This window comes from Mytilus californianus, unplaced genomic scaffold, assembly GCF_021869535.1.
Source record: "Mytilus californianus isolate M0D057914Y unplaced genomic scaffold, xbMytCali1.0.p SCAF_5, whole genome shotgun sequence".
Lineage (NCBI taxonomy): Eukaryota > Metazoa > Mollusca > Bivalvia > Mytilida > Mytilidae > Mytilus > Mytilus californianus.
This window is the reverse complement of record NW_026262701.1, coordinates 10,380,780-10,403,857: the sequence shown is the minus strand read 5'-3', so window position 1 is coordinate 10,403,857 and position 23,078 is coordinate 10,380,780. Positions and strand designations below refer to the sequence as shown.

The following is a 23,078-nucleotide window of genomic DNA, read 5'->3' as shown; positions in this document are numbered from 1 at the left end:
CCTAAGTCAGGAATCTGATGTTCAGAAGTTGTCGTTTGTTGATGTGGTTCATAAGTGTTTCTCGTTTCTCGTTTTTTATATAGATTAGACCGTTGGTTTTCCCGTTTGAATGGTTTTACACTAGTAAGTTTTGGGCCCCTTTATAGCTTGCTGTGCGGTGTGAGCCAAAGCTCCGTGTTGAAGACCGTACTTTGACCTATAATGGTTTAGTTTTATTAATTGTGACTTGGATGGAGAGTTGTTTCATTGGCATTCATACCACATCTTCTTATATATATTAACCTAAAAAAAATTAGCAAAATGCTTCCTTATTTATTTAAACCTCTGTCTGTTTTTCTTCAGAACTTTAAAGTTTTATACTTTTACTTTCAGATATCGTGTATTCGCAAAGTTCTTGTATTTGTCTTGCGAATTATGATCCAGTGTGTTCCACATTTGATTTGACTTGCAGTAATCAATCTCAATTGGAATGTGCGTAAGTATGTTACCCTAAACGTATAATTTATAATAATATTCGTTTTAAGACCAAACACAGATTATTAACATTTAAATAAAATCTAATTGAATGTTTGTCTCCTTCGGCCTGTTATTGATAGGCTGTACAACAAGTGAAGCGGTATTACATACTGATATATTTGATAAACAGCTTATAGTTGTTAGACATCAATAATTATTTGAATGTAATATTACGGTTTCCTTTAATACAGTTTGAGTTGGAGTTAATTCCCTTTGATCGCCATAATGAATGGCAAACTGATAAATTTTCTTATAAGACAAAACTGAAAATGCGTGGTGTTGAAACGTGTTATTTCTAAAGACGTGCGATCAGTATACCACATTTATTTTGTTTTTTTTATGAAAGTTTTAAGAATTGTGCTGTATGTTGAAATGATAAATATAAGATACCAAACCAACTGCGTCAAAAGAATATCAAACACTCAATATGACAGACGGCAACACTAATACTGAACAAAATAAATAATAAACAGGAAAGACGCATCCGAGCAGCAAACACTTAATACTTAATATTTGGCCAGTATGAACTAACATCATAAGAGGGAGTGATAACTCTTTTCTAGTATAAATGTAACAGGCAAAGGTATGATAAGGCCACTTTTTAAAACCTTTGCATTTAAAGATCACGCCGTTTTAAAGTTTATAAGATTGAGTTATGCTCCTTTTGTTCGCAATTTATTAAAGCTGTCAGATATAAGAAATTTTATATCTAAATGTTAAAATTGAGAATGGAAATGGGGAATATGTCAAAGAGACAACAACCAAACCAATACTAGTTGCCTTCCATACTACCGTAACGTCTTTCCACTTCTTGCTATAAACGAGATTGGAACTGTAAAATCTGAAAGCATTTTCTCATTTGAAGATTTGTTATCAATGTTTGGGGATGAACAACAGCTTTACAAAATATATAAATTGGCACTAGATGTCTTAAAGTAAGATGTTATGCTCTTTTAAGGCATGTCTGGTATTCATAACCAACATTGAATAGTTAAAAAATGTCATTCTTGTTAAATGCTTTATAATGATATGTCTTTAATGTCGATGACAGCATACATAGTCTTTTGTTTTAATGAATATTGATCTGACGTTATTTATTATTATATTCATTTATAAATAAAATTCAATAATTTTGAAAAGTGATAATTTTTCTAAAGTCCATAATAAAAACTTGTGTCATACATAATCTTTGACCAGTAATAAAGTTATATTGTAAAAAACATATATAGCAAAGAAAAAATACCATATTGGTTTTAGAAAAAGTGATACAAATTCAAAATACATTAGTATATGAAGAAACTAATATGTTTTTTTCAAAGAAAAATAAATGTATCACGAGTAAATGTTTTGTAATCTTGAAGCAACAGTTGCTGAAAAGTGACGTTGTACTATAAAAAAAAGAAAGAAAAGCAGCCGAAAATACTGCATCGTTATTTGAGAATGACAGTCTCTACACCAAACTCTGATTTTTCTATCCAGAGGCAAAAAACTTGATCCAATTAAGGACGATTCTCTTAATATTAATCTAATATTGTTCAGGTTTATTTGTTTGCCGATTATTTAGAATTTAAAAACTATTATTTATTTAAACAATCTAACAAATACACTGTTCTTTTCTTAAAGGTAATTATTGTACATTTCTATTTCAGCATGTTCAGCTCCAAGTGATACTGAAACATATCTGAAATATACCACAAAACAATAAATAAATTCATGTTACATTATATAGCTTTGCCAAGACTATATGTGTTATTATCATTATGAAAATGATTTGATATTGAATGTGTTATTATAACATCAAAAGCTACATAGCCTTCGTAACATTTAGTCTAATGAAGTTTTATCTACAACTTGAGGACATTAAATATGTGTTTTTCTCTCACGTGACTTTCTTCCATACTTCAACTGCATCGTGGCACCTCCTCTTATACTATGTCGATCCCATTAAACGTCTAGACAAACTATGCTGTAAAGAAATATTGTAGCTTCCAATAATTGAATGATACATTTCCTGGTCGGTTTAATATAGGTTCTATCAAAGTACAGAATGAATGTATGGTGGCATGTACAACAAAATGAAATTAAGTCATAAATCTAGTGCATCGGTACTGATGCATCAGACGTTAAGGAACCAAAGATCAATCAATCAATCAACCAATCACTCAATCGATACTGGTTCAGTCTATAAAATGTCTGCCACTGAACAAGTTCAAAAACATAATTGCATAAGAACGTTTTGAACCTTCTTACCACCAACCAGTACCAAACATCGAGATTCATTATAAAATAAAGATATTTTTCAATAACAAGAATTTGACCGCTTTAACTACTAGCTCTAATTCCCGATTGTGATTTTTACTGAGTGTGAATTTACATGCTGGGGGTTACATAAATAGCAGGAGAAGCTTTCCCTTTCGAAGCAGCTGGTCTCGCTCCTTTTAGATTTCATGTGATTCCCTAAGTTTTGTTTGCTCTCTTGATTTGTCTCTGAAAATCGATAAACTTCTTTCGCTTTAGTTGTACCAATATCATAATATCTAAATCGAATCGAAATATTTTACTTACATTTATACATTATATTCATTGTACAACTGATCACACTGTGGTGTATAGTTTCTATGTTTCTCTTTTAAATAAAAAAACCCCCAAGAATATCCTACTAATTAGCAATTTTACAGTCTGATATAATGAACTTCTAATTGTACGATACTCTTAAATCTTAACCACAAAAACAATAAAACTAACTTATCAACTAGTTGCTATACAGAAAACGATTTAAACTTTTCTAGACAAATCTTCTTAATTTATAGTAAAAGGTTTTTTAAACTGGCATAAGGACCGCTTAATTGAGGATCAAATGTTGTACTACTATATTAAGAAAAACGGGTTTTCAAGGATTTTCATTTAAGGTGGCCCTACTGGACAGCCTAATGTCATATTTTATAATAATCCCTTCTGGAACTTTAAAAAAAGTTATAGGTTGCACTTATAAGCTGAGATATATAATATTTATAGATAACTTGATTTGTTTACGTACTGGTTCCCGGATATGATCTCTATGTTTCATATCATAGAGACATAACTTGGGACTGTTACCAGTATAAAAACATATTGTTGCGGTGAAAATTAAATTCTGAAGTAGGCAAACAGTGGAGGTAGGGGTAGTACAGAATTTTAGTATAAGTTTATAATCTAACAAGTTCAGGGCATATAAATGTTGAAAATATGACGCACAGCCCTATGTTTTGACATTTGAATAAAATAGTAGTGCATATCAGCTTTCCATTCTAGGATATATTTTTTTTACGAAACTTCATAGTAACAGTAGCACAGTTTTAGCCTCAAAGGGAGTTCCTATGGGAAATTGCATTGTCTATATTTACAGAAATGCAACCTATAATGATATTTACAGAATACTCTATATCAATATCTGTTTTCTTTGATACCTCGAGACTTAAATTTTAACAAACATATGTTACACATTAATAATACAGTTTTAAATCCCATGTCTTTATATAAAAAAAAAAACGAAAAATAAAAACTTCGAAAACAATTTTACTGTCAATTAAAAACTCTCTCACCTAGTCAGTTTTATAAAGCTCTAGAATGTATTCAAAGCACTTCAATTGGCACACCTCTGAATAGAATAAGTGTAAACTAAACAACCCTTTTTGGAAAGCTGAAACCTTATTATTTAACGGATGTAGGCCACCAGTGTGTAATACACAGTTACAAGTGAGGTACATAAGGTATTTTGTTGAACCTAATTCGCAATTACAAAATCTATTTTTCGTGATGTGTGCTCAAAACCAAATATAGTGAACAAAAATACAACACAGAATTAACAGAAACTTAAATCATATAAAGAATACCAAACTAGCTATAGAGAACACTTAATCATTAAATTCAAGGCAGAAGATCCCTAAAGAGTTTCGCTAACCTATAAGACCATGACAAACTTACAACGCCATGGCAAAAAACGACGGACTGAGCAACAAGAACCTCACATAAACCGACGTGATCTTGAGTGTTCTAGAAGGGTAAGCAGATGCTGTTCCCCATGTTGCATCCATCGTGTTTTTTTTATATAACTACAAACTTTATGAAATGTCTAAATCGGTGAAGTCACATTCGCTGAAAAGACGACAGAAATGTAGTGACGACAGCTGCAACATATCCGTCGTCATTTGTGAAACAGATATTCCATAACTGCCAATCAACCCGTGAAGGCATCCGTAAAATTTTCGAAGTGATGAAAAAGAAGGACTAATCGACACGAACCCCACATAAACCGGATTGATCTCAAGTGCTCTGGAAGGGTAAGCAGATGCTGCTCTACATGTGGAACCCATCGTGTTGTTCATATAACCACATAGTTTCAACTTGGATATACATATTCCATATACAGCCGCTGCTGTAGTGTTGCTACATAACAATGGAAATTTCACAATTAGGAAGCTGAAACCAGATCTTTTGTCGTTAAGTTTCCTTCTCAACCGACCTCATTGTCAATATCTAGATTTAAGTCAAGATATGAGGCAGTCGGTACTGTATCTGTTGTATCCTTTATTTCGAATTCGGTGGAATAGATATCACTGCGTTCAACATACTTTAACCTTGGAAATTTTTCGTCACTTAAATTTTAATACTTATCTATATTTGCTTGATTCACATCCTAAATCATGTGGTCTTATCTTCAGAATGTTATTATGTGATAGTTTTAATTGCCATCAAACGATTAGTAGGTTTCTATAAATAACATTAAAAGGTACAGATTCTACTGCACCAGATGCTCGTTTCAACCATTCATGTCATCTCTTCAGTAATGCTCGGGGCCTGAATGTAAACATTTAAAAGCAGATATAATCGAAAACGAAAAAACAAACATGAACATAATACTTGAATTAAAGAAGGAATCAACGATTTGCATGTTGGATTTAAATTCCAATCCATTAACAGTATTTATTATATGATCGTGTCGGACGTTGTTTCACAGTGCTTAAATTGTTTTCCGAAAAAAAAAACAACAGGAAATCCTGTTCCAATAGTGGTTCCTATTATTGTGTTGTACATGAAATGTCAATCGGTCGTTGCCAGTACCTTCTTTTGACTTTCTACTCTTTGCACTAATGTTCCCCTTGCTCATTTAAAAGACATCTATGATGAGTTCATTTCCAATAGATACTTATTTTGCACGCTTACTGATATAAAGCATAATCCATTCAGAGATTCAGATTTTAATCCTGGTATCTATCATGAGTTCACAAAAGTTCAAAAGAAAAAAGCATCTTGCAAAGATTTTTGAATTCCCTTTCTGATAGATTGATGTGTTCGGTTCCTTAATCAATATTTTCAATGAGTGTTTACAACTAACATATCCAAGTGAACTAGAGATTAAGAATGCTACTGTAAGTAGAAGGTCTGCTTCATATATCGGTTGTTTCCTCGATATTGACACAGATGAAAGACTTCAAACTAGAATCTGTGGCAAACGTCTTTATGTAAAATTTCCTATTATGAATTGTATTTCTCAGCAGTAATTTGCCAGTAACATACCCTAAGCTCCGTTATAACGTGTTTATATATCTAAGTTAATACGGTACGCTCGTGCATGTTCACGAAACACGGACTTCATTAACAAGGGTGTGATTCATACGTAAAATCTACTGAAACAGGGTTATGTGGAGAAGTCCTAATTCGACAATTCAAATGTATTATGCTCACCTTCACGAATTAAGAGATCGAAACAATATTTCGGTGTCTCAACTCACTAGCGACATGTTTTCGCGGTCTTAGATACCAGTATAGTCTTCTGACTTGTAATTAAACCGATTGTTTCAATTTCCGATTTTGACATTTTGACTTAGTGTTAGATCGCATGGCGGGTGATGCAGACAAAGCTTGAGCCGCTTATTCTGTCAACGCACCCGTTGTCGCTTCTTTTGAACTTCATGAGATGCCATCAGGTTTTGTTTCTTACTCAGATTTTCTCGTTTTAATCGGTTAACGTAATTTGAACATTGGTAAACTACTATTGTCTTAATTTACAGCCATTTATCTTAAAAAAACGCCTACTTTAATTATGACTATACATGAGATTAAGAGATATTTCATAATTGTTAATGTATTGATCGCTTGCTTTTTTTTTTAGAATTCCTACAAATTTCACTGTAAAAACTCTTAATCAAATATTATTCAATCAAGACGTACTATGCTTTTCATGACATTTTGACAAAAAAAAATCTTTTTTTTTCAGTCGATTTATTCAATATTCTGGCTATGAACATTTACAATTGTACAATTTAATTTTGTATTTCGTTTTAATATTACATAACGCGTTTGTATGTCGAAATTGTGGCTGATGTCCGAATATTGTCTGATGTGTGGATGTAGGAATATCGTCAGCTACAGCATTAAATCCATTAGAACCTGCAATTCATATAACAATAAAACTTTATAATAATTACAATTGAGAAATGACTTTTATATCTATCATTAAGTTTCTTAAACTATGATGTTGTGTAGCTTATGATTGAACATAAACTTGACTGACAAGTAGTATAGTTTTGACATTTACAAAATTAGTAATGTGTTTTATGACAATATGATAGATTATTAAAAGATGAAAAAACCATTTTGTCCTAGGTTAAAGTTGTCTTTTTGACATTGAAACATCTTTTTTTATTTATATTGTGTCATAGATCAAACTTATTCGTTCGGTGTATATTTACTTGTTTTTGTGTATTGTCTTTTTGATCGAGTTAAACCATTTCAATTATATTGTATTGTGTGTCTTTTTATGTTGTAATGTTATACCACTGTTTCAGGTTAGGGTGAAGACTAGCGCCTGTTAACACGTTTAGATCCGCTGCATTTTTATGCACCTGTCCTAAGTCAGGAGCCTGTTGTACAGTGGCTGTCGTTTATTGGTATGGTTCATAAGTGTTTCTCGTTTCTCGTTTTTTTTTTTATAGATTAGACCGTTGGTTTTTCTGTTTGAATTGTTTTACACTAGTCTTTTTTGTGGCCCTTTATAGCTTGTTGTTCGGTGTGAGCCGAGGCTCCGCGTTGAAGGCCGTACTTTGACCTATAATTGTGTACTTTTTGCACATTGTGACTTGGATGGATAGTTGTCTCATTGGCACTTATACCACATCTTCTTATTTATTAACACATTGCTTTAGAGACAATAGTTACATTCAGATATTATTCATGAATTATAAGTACTATCTAGAAACATTCAGATAGAATATAACATTAATTGTTGCGCAACATTATCTGTTCAAGCCATATGCAAAGATAATATCATGTATTTTGTTATAGACTAATTTTCAGTCCAAGAACCATTAAGGTTTATGACTAGTGTCGGGCGAGGTAGTAGTTTATAATAGATATGATTATAAATAAAGCCATGCAATGATCTTTATTTAAAATTAAAAAAACCTAGCCAAATCCACGTTGAACTGAATATTCATTCTAAAAAGAAACAAAACAAGAACAATGATAGAGATACTGCTTGTGGACTATCAGTCGAAGGGGGTATCATCAGCTCAGAAGTCCGTATTTCGGTACTGACATGATTTATAACAAACCTTTATTAAATTGTCCGTTTCTAGATTTTTAAATTGTTTAAAAGGTTTCATCACTCTAAGGCACAGTTTACCTAAGATGGATCATCTTTAGGTTCTTTTTGGTCATATAGCTCTTTATCTGTTTTGGTTCTAATACATCGGTGGCTTTCAAATATTCGGCATTGGGAGTTTCTGATGAAGGTAAATCCAGAAAAGCACTTTGATATCATACAATGGCTTTAAGCGTACACATTAATGAAGTTACACATGCCAATGATCTCATAAATCATAAGCTGAAGTTCGATGGTTATTGCTGAATTGCGTTGATAGCTACGCTGAAATGTTTTAACGGTTACGCTGATGTGCGATTGCATAACTGTAACTTTGACATTGATGAATCATTACGATGAATTGCGATGGTGACTACTAGCTAAAATCCGATGGTTTCGAGTCAAAAACACATTGAAAGTGGTGGTGGAGTGCTAACCTCTCATTCGACAGTTCGGGGTTTGACTTCTGGTCAGGTCAAACTACCTTTGCTTAGCAAGCAGTAGTATGAAGTCCGAAAATATACTTGGTCACTCAGAATAACTTTAATGGGTTCGAATAGGTTGACGTGTCTTTATCTGACTGTGACTTCAGCATGCAAGTCCGATTACAAAACTCATTTGGTTATCATTGTCACATGATTAATGAAAAATAAAATAAATTTTGCTCACACATAAAATCATAGTCAAAGCATTTTTGCATGGTCATTATCGATTTTTCCTTACGATACACAATATTTCGACTCCGAAAATATTCACTTTAAACTGTTGTTCACATATCCAATAGGGGCAAGGCATTAAATCTTCATTTTCCCCCTTCATTTTGGTGTTTCAATTTGATTTTACTAAATTAAAATTTCTTTAATAATCAAATCATTTTTAGCTATCTAATGTTTCCATGCTCCTTTTTATGCTATAACAAAATCATAATAGTGTATACTTGCTGCCCTTCTATTCTTATAATGTATAAACTACTTTTGTTGTAAAATCGTATGAATAAGAAAATTAAAACATCAGTTTAGGGTAGATTAGACGAAATTTAAAAAAAAAAACTAATCTAAACGCCAGGAAAAAAAAAATGAAAGTCCATGCGCCAAACGCCTGTGATTTAACTTACGGACGGGATTGTCGACAGGATAAAGGCGTTTAAAATTAACTCTAGCACAGGCAGGAAAACAGATACACCAAGATTCAGACAATATGTCAAAGATAAAATATTTCTGTTAGTAACGTGTGCCGATTTCGGTTCGAAGAACGAACTGTGTGTCCCTTTGAAGGAAGTTACAATTTAATCGAAAAATATCTATATGGTTTAAATGCTCATAAAGTCTGGCCCATTTATAACCAAACGAGTATAAACTTGAATACCTATATGGTCATGACCATACGCATATGGCCCAAAAGGGCCGGAGCTCAACCATTGCTCAATATACCATGAATTCATCATGTCTTAATATAATTTTGCTATTCTTTCTATGTATATTTTGGTCATATAACGCTATAACTGATTTGGTACTTATACATCCTTGGCTTTCAAATATTCTACTTTGAGTGTTCCTGATGAAGGTAAATCCAGAAAAGCGCTTCGGACGCAAGAACATGATCTAGTGATTTTTTCATGTATAACAGCGCTGGGTCAATACCACTGCTGGCGGCATTTCAGTCCCGGAAAATATCATCCGTTCAGTAATCAGTTCTTCTCTACTGACATGATTTATAACATATCTATCTTAAATTGTTCATTTATAGATTTAGAAATAATTAAGAAAGTAAGGTTACAAACCGCTTAATCAGTGAACCTAAGATGAAGTTGATTAGTATTGGTATGTCCTGTTTGGTCATATAACTCTTCAACTGGTTCGGTTCTTATACATCCTTGGCTTTCAATATTTTACTTTGAGCGTTCCTGAAGAAATTAAACCCACCAAAGCGCTTCATACCTATAGAATGCATAGAGTTTTGCTATTTTTTTTACAGAAACAGTTCGATACCGCAGGTGGTGACTATCCATCCACGATGTTATCATCAGTCCAGTAGTCAGTACTTCGGTACTGACAGGATTTATAACAAACTCTTCTTAAATTGTCTGTTTGTTTATCAATTTCTTTTGAGTGAGATCAGTAAGATGCATATAAACATTAATTATGGAACGCCACAGCTGTCTTATGTGGTACTCTGATATTATGTTATGTTGTTTTATTATTACTTGATGATATTTTGTCTTTACATACTATGGTTTTGACATGTGTTTACTGGCATGTGAGGAGTTGATGTTTGACTTTGGAATTTTCAAAATGGCCGCCGTTACCATGGAAACAGCAAGAATGTCCATGTGGGAAGGGTGCCATCCGCTATTGCTCGCAATGGCAAATCTAGTTTTTATTTTTATTCTTCTACACTTTTTGTCCACGCCATTTCTCGGAATTGGATGGAACAATCTTGATGTAACTATGCTATAATGTTGACCACCATGTGAAGTTGTGTACCTGACTTTGGAAAGTGCAAGATGGCCACGGTTACCACGGAAACTAAAAAAAGGTAAAAGAATATAAAAATTCTAATTCTTTTGTTATTTAGCCAACCTAATGAAAATTTAGGCAAATGTTTTCAGTGGTGCCCTGAGGTACCAACAGTACTTAGAAACTCCAAAATGGCTGCCATTGCCATGGAAAGGGGGGAAAAGTTAAACATTGACCCTATGAGAAAACACATTAAAGCAGCATTTTCTTTAAGAATATTCAATGAAACCCAATTGAAATTTATGGATGTGTACAATGGCATATGTCAATGCCTCTTCTGACTTTGGAATTTTGGAACTGGCCACCGTTACCATGGAAACACCAATATTTTCAAAAATTTCAAAATCCTCCAAATTTCATGAAACTTTACAGAAATGTTAACTAGCATGTATAGATGTGGCCTTTGACTTTTGAATTTTCAAATTTGCTACCGTAACCGTGGCAATGGGAAGGGGTGACATCTGCTATTGCTTGCAATTGCAAATCTAGTTCTTATTATTATTTTGGCACCCTGAACGGAGTTCGGGTGACATCTTGTTTTTGTTCGTTTCTTTTTTTTTCTTATTTTAATTTTTCTTCCACACATTTTGTCCAGGCTAGTTATCTGATATGCATGGACCAATGTTGATGGAAATATACCATAATGTGGACCACCAAGTGAAGTTGTGCACCTGACTTTGGAATGTGCATGATGGCCGCCTTTTTGGAAAATCCTAATTCCTTTATTTTAAGACCCTATCTAATGAAACGTTATGGTAATGTTGCCTGCTATGCCTTGATGGAAATACTGTATTAAGAACATCCAAAATGGCCGCCATTGCCATGGAAACTGGGGAATAGTATTACATTAAACCCCATGGGAAAATTTTAAAATTACATTTTTCATATGGAATATGGTATACCAAATCCAATAAACTATATAGATAGGTTACATTCCATTTGTCACATTGGTATCTGTCTTTGTAATTTTGAAATGGTCACCGTTACCATGGAAACAGCAAAAAAAACTAAAATTCCAAATTGATCCAAACTTAATATAAATGTTAACTATCATGTGTTGATCTGCCTTTTGACTTTGGAATTTTCAAAATAGCTGCCGTGATAGTGGCAATGGGTGGACCAGGGGGGCATCCGTTATTGCGTGCAATCACAAATCTAGTTAAGTCGCCAAAACGGATTTTTGGAGACTATGTTTTTGTCCCGTTTCTTATTATTATTATGTCACCCTGACGGAGGTCGGGTGACATATTGTTATTGTTCCATTCGTTTTTTTATTTATACTTTTTATTATGGCACCCTCAACGAAGTTGGGGTGACGTATTGTTATTCTACGTTTCTTTTTTTCCTTATTTTTATTCTTCATCCACACATTTTGTCCGCGCAAGTTCTCGGAATTGAATGGACCAATGTTGATGGAACTATGCTATAATGTTGACCAGCATGTGAAGTTGTGCGCCTGACTTTGGAATGTGCAAGAAGGCCACGGTTACCATGGAAACTAAAAAAATGTAAAAAAAAAATCAAAATTCTAAATCCTTTATTCTAAGACCCAATCTAATGAAACTTTATGGAAATGTTACCTGGTATGCCTAGATACACAGACAGTATTTAGAAGTTTCAAAATAGCTGTAATTGTCATGGAAACAGGGCGAAAGTTTAACATTGACCCTATGGGAAAATACATGAAAGCTGCATTTTCTTAAAGAATATAAGTTCAAATCCAATAAAACTTTATGGATATGTAGCATGGCATGTGCCAATGTTGCATCTGTCTTTGGATTTTGGAAATGGATACTGTTACCATGGAAACAGCAAAAATGTCAAAATCTTCAAAATGCTCCAAACTTTCTGATAATTTACAGGAATGTTTCCTGGCATGTGCAGAATTGTTTTTTGATATGAGAATTTTCAAAATGGTCGCCGTTACCATGGAAACAGCAAAAAATTCAAAATGCTCCAAACTTAATGAAACTTTACAAAAATGTAAAGTTGCATGTGTAGATTTAATGTTTGACGTTTGAATTTTCGAAATGGCTTCCGTTACTCTGGCAATGGGGGACAATGTCATCCGTTATTGCTAGCAATTACAAATCTAGTTTTTATGTCACTCTGACGGAGGTCGGGTGACATATTTTAATTGTAACAATTCTTTTTTTTAACTTTAATTTTTATTATTATTCCACCCATTTTGTCCACACTATTTCTCGGAATCGTATGGACCAATTGTAATGGAACTGTACAATAATGTTAACCACCATTGCCAGAAGTGCAGTGAGAATTGGCACTTCCAAGATGCCCACTGTTACCATAGTAAAAGAGTGAAAAAATGAGATTTTAGTTTTAGTAGATAATTTGAGTATGCCTGAACATTGGATCATCAAATTTTTACACATTGTAGCTGTCCTCTATATACATGTTTTGGATGATTTTGGGAATCCTCAGATCTACAATGTTGCCATGGAAAATGATTAAAAATATCAACATTTTTAAAATTCTTTAAAAATGTATGAAACTTTGCAGAACGGTTGACTGGCATATCTAGATGTGGCATTTCACTTTGGAATTTCCAAAATGGCTGCCGTTACCATGAAAACAAGGCAAAAATATTTAAAATGCTCAAAACTTTATAAAACTTTACAAAAATGTTAAACACCATACATAAATGTAGCTTTTGAATTTTGAATTTTCAAAATGGCCCTTCGTTGCCATGTAAAACAGCACAAATGTTGAAAATTGAAAAACGTACATAACGCTATGAAAACCGGCAGAAAGATCTGTTGTAATGCATATATCTGCAATCACTGATGGAAATTTTCGAAATGGCTGCCGTTTAGTGGCAATTGGGGAACTAGGGTGACATCCGCTATTGCTTGCAATGGCAATTCTAGTTATATTTATCATTATTCCACACTTTTTTTGTCCAGACTATTTCTCGGAAATATATGGACCAATTATAATGCAACTAACCAATAATGTTAACCCCCATGTGCAGATGTGCAATCGGGAGTTGGCATTTCCGAGATGGCCGCCGTTGCCATGGAAACAGAAAGAATGTGAAAAAACCATAGAAAGATGTATAATTGTGATACATATATGTGCCCAAAAAAAAATCAAAATGGCTGCCGTTTAGTGGCAATTGGCTGACCAGGGTGACTTCCGCTATTGCTCGCAATAGCAACTCTAGTTATGGCACCCTCTACGGAGTTGGGGTGACATATTGTTATTCTACGTTTCTTTTTTTTTTTCTTATTTTTCTTATTTTTCTTCCACACTTTTTGTCCGCGCTAGTTCTCGGAATTGAACGGACCAATGTTGATGGAACTTTACTATAATGAGGACCCCCATGTGAAGTTGTGCACCTTGCTATGGAATGGTAAAAGATGGCCGCCGTGTTCCAAACTGAATGAAACTTCACAGAAATAGTAACTGGCATGTGTAGATATGCAGTTTGGATTTTGAATTTTCAAAATGGCTAACGTTACCCTGACAATGGGAGGACGAGGGTTCCATCCGTTATTGCTCACAATTTAAAATCGAGTTATTATTCTTATTCTTCTCTTTCTGACCCCTTAAACTGTCCGACCATTTTCTTGGAAGCTGTAGGGGATGGAAACTTTATATTTATTATGGGTATGGGTCTGTATCATGGGGGTTGCAGAACCCAAAATTCATGATACCAGGTTGGCCACTTGGCATAATTAGGGGGCTAAAAGATGTGTGGGGTAAAAAAAAATTACATTTCTTAAATTGGTGCTTAATGTAGAGGAGATAGAATCATGATTATTTCTATGAATATCTAGAGACACATGACCACTTCAACATTGAACATTTTTTTATTTTAGCTGGGGGTAACCTGGGCATAATTTGAGGGGGTGAATTTTCATGGAACATTCCAGAACATCAGTGTTAAATTAATTATAGAGACATTAAATGCTATATGTTGGTATATTATTATGGGGAGCACAATATGCGGTAGCAGTTTGACTTTGGAATTTTTAAAATGGCCGCCGTTACCATGGAAACAGCAAAAATATGAAAAATTTCAAAATGCTCTAAATTTCATGAAACTTAAAACAAATGATGCCTGGCATATGTAGGCTTGACTTTTGACTTTGGAATTTCCAAAACGGCCGCCGTTACCATGGAAACTGCAAAAATGTGAAAAATATCAAAATGTTTCAAATTTAATGTAACTTAAAACAAATGTTGCCTAGCATATGTTGACTTGACTTTTGACTTTAGAATTTCCAAAATGGACGCCGTTACCATGGATCCAGCAGAACAATGATGTGAGGTCCGTTTTGGCGACTTTTGTGTTAGCATCCTAACACAGGATTACTAGTTATGGCACCCTCAACGGAGTTGGGGTGACAAATTGTTATTCTACGTTTCTTTTTTTTCTCATTACTATTTTTATTCTTCCACACATTTTGTCCACGCTATTTCTCGGAATTGAATGGACCAATGTTGATGGAACTATACCATAATGTGGACCATTATGTGAAGTTGTGCAAGAGACATTGGAATGGTTCAAAATGGCTGCCGTTATCATGGAAATAGCAAAAATGTAAAAAAAAATCAAATTTCTAAATCTTTCGTTAAAAGAGCCAACCTATTGAAACTTTATGCAAATTTTGCCAGTGGTGCCCTGAGGTGCCAACAGTATTTACAAGTTCCAAAATGGCTGCCATTGCCATAGAAACTGGAAAAAGTTTAACATTGACCCTATGGGAAAAACCAAGCCGCATTTTCTTAAGGAATATAAGATCAAACACAACGAAACATCATGAATATATCACATGGCATAAGTCAATGTTGCAGCTGTTTTTGGAATTTTGAAATGGACACCGTAACCATGGAAACAGCAAACATTAACACAAATTTCAAAATCATTGTTAATGAAACTTATTATAAATGGTTACTGGCAAATGAAGATAAAACTTCGGACTTCAGAATTTCCAAAATGGCCGCCGTTACCATAGAAACTGCAAAAACTTGAAAAATTGAAACATGCTCCAAACTTCATGAAAATTGACAGACAAATATGTTATTATGTATTTATGTGCATTGACCGTTTTAAATTTTCAAAACAGCTGCAGTTTAGTGGCAATTTGGGAAGGGTGCCATCCGCTATTGCTTGCAATGGCAAATCTAGTTTTTATTATTTTTCTTCCACACATTTTGTCCGCGCTAGTTCTCGGAATTTAGTAGACCAATGTTGATGGATCTTTACTTTAATGAGGACCCCCATGTAAAGTTGTGCACCTTGCTATGGAATGGTTCAAGATGGCAGCCGTTTCCCTGGAAACAGCAAAAATGAGACAAAAAAGTGTTCCAAACCCGAATGAAACTTTGTAGAAATGGTAACTGGCATGTGCAGATTTGCAGTTTGGCTTTGGAATTTTCAAAATAGCTGCCGTTACCCTGGCAATGGGGGAACGAGGGTGCCATCCGTTATTGCTTGCAATTACAAATCTAGTTATTTAATGTGGTTGTGTCATTATGCAATGTGATTTTAACATTTCCTGATGTGTATTTGGCTTAAATACAAAATTGCAATCCTGGTATCTATGATGAGTTTATTTACTAACGTTATGTATTTGCTTCATTACATGTACATGATGTGGTTTTGTTAATTCGTAATGATGATTTGCTAATTCTTCATATGGCTTTAACATTACATAATGATGGTTAAACATTTAACGATTTTACACAACATGATGTGTTTGTTCCTGTATTTGATGTGGTCCTGTCATTCTTTGATGTGGTTATCGCATTTCTTGATGAGGTAAAGCCACATGACCATTTTGGAAAACATTAGTTCTATTTTAGACTAATTTCCATATGTTGATGTTCAGAGCTATTTGGTATGAAAAAGGGGAACGGCAGACAAAAATAAGAAAAAAAAGTACAAAACAAAATATCAATATTTCGGATATCCCCAAACCACTTGGTCTCGCAGTTTTTTTCCCTTAGTTCTCAAATGGAAGCAGTATTATAATAAATTTATGAAGAATTCCACGGAACCCTGTGTCTCGCCTGAGATTGCTGCCGTCATTGTAAAAGTGTAATGTTGACTGTAAAACCTCCATTTATCGATAAAAAACAAAATTAAAATCATTGTTTTTCTGTACCTGCTTTATCTCGATAAAGAAGATTTACTCCTGTACAAGTTTTATAATAATTCATGGAGGTTTACAAATTCATCATGACAAAATAGTTTGATTCGGTAATATTTAATGCAAATAAAACTTACATAAAAATAAGAAGATGTGGGTATGATTGCCAATAAGAGAACCTCCACCACATACCAAATGACGTAGCAGCTAACAACTGTATGTCACTGTATGGTCTTCAACAATGGGCAAAACCCATACCACATAGTAAGCTATAACAGGTCCAGAAATGACAAATGTAAAAACAATGCAAACGAGTAACCTAACGATCTAAATGATGAAGACGCCGACGACGGAATATAGGTTTCTTGTGTCTCACTTCCGCGACATTAATATCGCAGGCTTGACAGAAATCAAATGGTTTGTACTTTATTGTCAACAAACGAGACACTTTAAATCAACTCACACTTAAGTTACAGGGAAAAGGGGGGGGGGAGTGGGGGTCGGACTTAGCGACAAAGCATCAATTCTATAAAATAAGAATTCTCCGATTTTGTTTTAGCGTGTTTTATCATTTGAACATATACGAATATCAATCTTTTAATATACATTTTAATGAATTCCATTTCTGATATACCTCGCACTAAATTAAAAAAAAAAAATAAACTTTTTGGAATATCACAAGTGACGACGGATATGTTCCAGTCGTCGCAACCACAATCTCGTCCTCTTTTCCTCGAATGTGAGCTACCGAATTAGACCAAATAAATCAGTAAATTAGTTAACGCAGGGGGGACTGTATAATACTAACTGCCAGTATATTATGTAAAATCCTATTTATCTTTAATCGTGAAAGATGACTCTGCCAAAATTGACTATCAGGTTCAAAATTATACAACACCTTATATATCCGGGCACTATACAACTTTCGTTTGAACATTCCGTCGCAAATATAATAGTAAATCCAAGGCAAACTAAGTGAATTACGATGAAAAAAAAACCAATTAATTTAAGGAATATTTATTTTTGAGAGACTGTAGAAAATGTGGAACGAAGCACCTAAAACAATGTTGGTAATATCCCATCATTTAAAAAAAATCAAATGCATTTAATAACCTTAACATCCGCCTTCAAATTAAAAAAAAAACTGTCCTTTCTTTTATGAAACCTGCATGTACTGTATATATGTCGGTCAACAAGTGCAAAACTTATTAGCCATTACTAAATTTATACAAGAATATATCAAAGGAAAAAAATAATTCCATTGTTTATATATGACGTCACTAAGAGTATAGTATTTTGCTGTACTGGAAAATAGAACAATACGATTATCGTTTATATAAACAAAGGTCAGGTCTGCTATTAAAAGTCTTAAACAAGACAATCTGTCAAAAGCGGACCTGCCGTTAGATCTGGTAAAAAGCCGACCTATTCTCAGGATCGGTCTGGAGCAGACTTGTCAATATGTCTGCAACAATACTAAAAAGCAGAACTAGGTCTGGTCTACCACCGATGCAATTAACTTGCTTATCTGCTAAAATGTTCTTAGAAACTAGGTTTATCTTTATTTCGTTTGTTTTTTTGTTGTCAAGTAAAACGTAAAATATCTATATTCACTTCTAATTCAGCATTGGGTATTTAGAATTTCATAGAAAATATGTTTCCTTATTCAATATTGAAACGCATATATTTTTTCTGTATTATCAATAAGTGTCATGAAATGAAGGTTACATACCATTCAAAAATGCTTAATAGAAACATTTATTACAATTTATGTCACTTTTGCAGTTTAGTTTAAATACTGTTCACTACATTTTGTTCTGTAATTTCACTGTTTTACCAGAAAAGGAGTAAATGTTACCTATTGCTAGGAAAACAAGACAAAATAGAAATGCTGTGCTCTTCATTTTGAAAACATATAACTGAAATATAAAAGACGTTACAGTATTATGCATCGTAACAAAACTCGTCATATTACTAGGCTTATAATTAAGTACGCAAGACGCTCGTTTTCTCTTAAGACTCATTAGTGGCGCTCAAATTTACCCAGTTGAACGGCAAAATTAGTTACGAAATTTCAGAAAGATTAAAAACCGACAATCTATGACTAATGGTAGAAAACCCTTAGTGCATACAAAACAGACCTTAAAACCAAAGATAATTAATGAAAAAAACATAAACAAACACTTTATCTGTATATAAACAAGACACAATAATTTGAAGGAGAGACTGATCTTTCAGAAAGACACTGAATACTACCAAAGACCGTCAAATCTATATGCAAATTAGTACAAGTTATGCTCCCTGTCTTAAATCAGGATTAATGAATAATAAACTAATTTTTATTCACCTGCAAATCATATGTGGACAGAATTTAATGTTTACAAAAAAAAAAAATGCACTAAACAAAACCCAGAACAAAGTAAAATGAACTGATATGGTGAGCATGTATATAAAATTACATAAAATGGTATTGTCGAATTCCGACTAAAAAGAACGGGTCTTTCAGGGATTTTCTACCCCGGGAATAGATTATCTTAGCTGTATTTTCTAAAACCATCTGAATTTTGGGTCCTCAATGCTCTTCAACTTCGTATTTTATTTGGACTTTTTAACTTTCATGATTTGAGCGTAACTGATGAGTCTTTTTAAGACGTCTAGCGTACACAATGTCAATCCTGGTATGTATGATGAGTTTACTTTCAATGCCATTTTTCAACCACAAAGTGGCCGGTATATTTAAAAAATCTCGGCAAAGATACCAGTCTAATCAGTTTGTACGTCAAACGCGTGTTTCGTCTACTCAAGACTCATGAGTGGTACTTCAATCAAAACAGTTAAACAACAAAATAAGGGATTTGAAGAGCATTTCAAAATTGTTTGCCAAACTGGTTTAGGCTATGGGGGAGAAAAACTTTATCATCTTATTGATTTTAAAGTTTACATTGTATACTTGAGACGAGAGGGATACATTATTGTCTGAACTCTCTTCTGGTGTGGCTGAACAAAAAAATTGTCTTGAGTGTTAAAAATAAACGCGAAAACAGACACGGCCATTTCCTCCCGCAAGAACAATTTAAGATATCAAATTAATTCACGCGTTTCAATAGTAACTTATATGTAAAAACGAGTTTACGAGAAGGAAAAACCGGTAGTGCCAATTTTGCCTTGTATTTACTTCACTAAGAAATTCTAAGCAAAAGTTATTTAAACTGACTGGAATTTTGATATTTATAGCATACTGAAAACTAGATTTTTAATAAACAACTTTATATATATCTTTAATGTCAAAATCGTAATCACCCCTACGTTTTGCTGTATGAGGCAATATTGAATATTTGCATTGTCCTTTTTTAAATTGTTACATTAAAAAGGAAGCCTCATTAAACAAAATATATTACTTTGTATTTGAAAGGCAATGCAATAATAATTTTTTCAATGTCTCTAGTAATGACCTGCTGCCATTTATACAAAAGGTTTTCATCACATTCGCACGAAGCCTTTTTCATTACCCTTTCAAAACGTCATTATCTGTACATTTTTTGTTTGGAAACCACTGTTACAAACCCCCATTCAAACCAATACAAACTCACAGCTATTATCTCGGATATTGCCAGTCACGGACTTTTCAAACCAGTTCGGATTGGAAAAGATGAAAAGGAGAAAAAATCCTTTCTAAAACTTTCCTTTGCCAACAAAGGTCTCGATGCCATTAACTTGGGCAATATCCTTCATCATAAATGAGTTCACTCGATAATACCTCTCTATTTTAAAAATCAGTCTGTACCTATCATTCTTATACCTATACCAAACAATTGCAATCAAAATTTTCAATTACAAGCACGTGTGGCAGGATCTCAATATTGACGACTTCAAGACTAAACCTCCTGATTGCACCTGTACTTGTTCCCCATTCATATATAATCCAACTTGCCACGTTATTACTTGTGACCTAAACATTGTCAATAACACTTCTCCTCAAAATGTGTTATCTAAAAGCCCGGAATAACGGATTCAGTCAAGGATTAAGCAAATGTTTTTTGTCCTACATCCATGACAAATATGTTGTTGTCCTCGAGGATAAAGCACCAAACAACATCGTTTTTGTGTGTAAGCCACACTACATAAACTGCTTAATGAATCAATTAGATATTGACAACTTACTTGGAAACTAAACATATAGTACACCCACGACACTTACCAAGGAGGAAATCCTAGTTAATCATAGGTTTGTTCTACATGTATATTCCTTTGGAATTTCAACGAAAGATGAAGATCTGGATCTTCTTTCGCTGTATTGGATACCTAAATTCAAAGTTATTGTGAACTAACTATTATAGAGGTGGCGTGAATCTGATGTGGATACTAAAAAAAATCCAAAGATGTTTCAGATTACATGAATTTAAGACTCTTTCATCTAACCATACTATTGAAGTATTTGACTTTTATTCACTTTACACAAGTATTCCTCATTCAAAACTAAAAAAAAACAAAACAAATTGATACAGTTGATCCTGGTTTGTTTCATAAAAAATAATGGCCAACGTAGAATAAAGGATATTGTTTTCGGGAGGGATAACTCGTACTTTGTAAAAATCACTCTGATTCAAACAAACAAATTCTCTGAAACTGACATTATCAAGATACTTGATTTCTTGATTGACAACATATTGTTTATGTTTAGAGGATGTGTTTTTCAACACATAACTCGCATCCCCCTGGAAACCAACTGTGCTCATCTTCCTGCCGACTTGTTCCTTTATTCATACGAGGCTGGCTTCATACAAGAACTTCCTAGGAAGGAAGAATAGAAGTTAGCAGTATCCTTTAACTTCCCTTTCCGCTATAAATATGATGTTATCTCACTAAATAATTCAATGTTTGGTGACCATGAAACTAACGAAAAAAAGGATACATCAGATACAGTTAAGTCTGCATCATATCTTGACTTACATCTAGACATTGACAATCAAGGTCGGTTGAAAACAATGACAAAAGAGATGATTTCAGCTTCCCAATTGTGAATTTTCCATTTCTATGTAGCAACATTCCAGCAGTGCTTGCATACGGAGTATATATTTCCAAGTTGATACGATATTCCTTGGCCTGTTTTTACTATCATGATTTCCTTAATAGAGGGTTACTGCTCACAAGGAAGCTATTAAACCAAGAGTTCCGAATGGTGAAGTAGAAATCATTCCTTCGTCTACATTTTGGCTGAAAATGAATAAAAAAACGGACAAACAACAATACATAAAACACAATATAAAACACTAAAAACTGAGCAACACGAACCCCACCAAAACCTGGGGGTGATCTTAGGTACTCCGGAAGATATCCTGCTTCACATGTGGCACCCATCATTTTACACATGTAAGTGAAACACACAATAAAGCTCCTGATCTGTCAAGCTGAGCACAACGGTAGTACCAATATTCAAACAAGATTTGTATAGTGTTGGATGCAAACTGCAAACTACGTTATAATTTGCATTTACTTTGCAATCAAGAACATGTAAACTAGCGGAATAAAAGTTTTTGTTGACCTCGTTAAAATGGCAGTAAAGATTAGTTTGTATCAATGTGTAAATTGCTGCTTGATATCCAAATTTGTGCAGCTATTTCAATTTGAGTAAAAAAAAAAGACATTTAACATTCAAGAACAAGTCTAAAGCTGCGTTCAATAATGCATCATGAGTAAGTTTTTGAAATTCGTTGAACAATCGTTCCATTGAATTGAGCAATAACATGTTAATTAGAAACACTCAATAACTCTATTTAAAGACTGGAGTCCGCAAAAAATTATATTTAAAGGTTAGTCATTACAAGCCCTGGCCGTGCTTCAGTTATTTATTTATTTATTTATTTATTTATTATTATTATATTGGTCGCATTGAAATACCGTGATTTCCCAGTTAAATAAATAAATAAATGAATAAAATAGTGACTTTGCCTCAAAATGAATTGAAAACGTGTGGACAATGATATTGTTCGTTGTTTTATCTACTTTATTTCCAACAACAATCCCACGGTAAATGTAATAAAAAGAATGACTAATAGAACAATATTCAACTCGTATTCAAACAACACTGACGATGAACTCATGCGCTACGCGTATTCGTGAATTAAGGTGTTGTTCAGTCATTTGTTTAAATTTTTTCTATATTTGAATTCTTCGATTAGTTATTCCATAATGATTACTATTGTAAGTATTATAATCATAACTATTATCATTATAATCATTATTATTATCTATAATTCTATGATTGTTATTATTAGTTTTGTTATTAATAGTATTATTCATTTGTCT

General features: G+C 33.5%; 1 long non-coding RNA gene across 1 annotated transcript in view; it reads left to right on the top strand.

Annotated features, from left to right (window-relative positions):
* The window catches only part of LOC127702558 (uncharacterized), a 116,901-nt gene that overhangs the window by 19,045 nt on the left and 74,778 nt on the right, over positions 1 to 23,078 (top strand). The window lies entirely within an intron of this gene.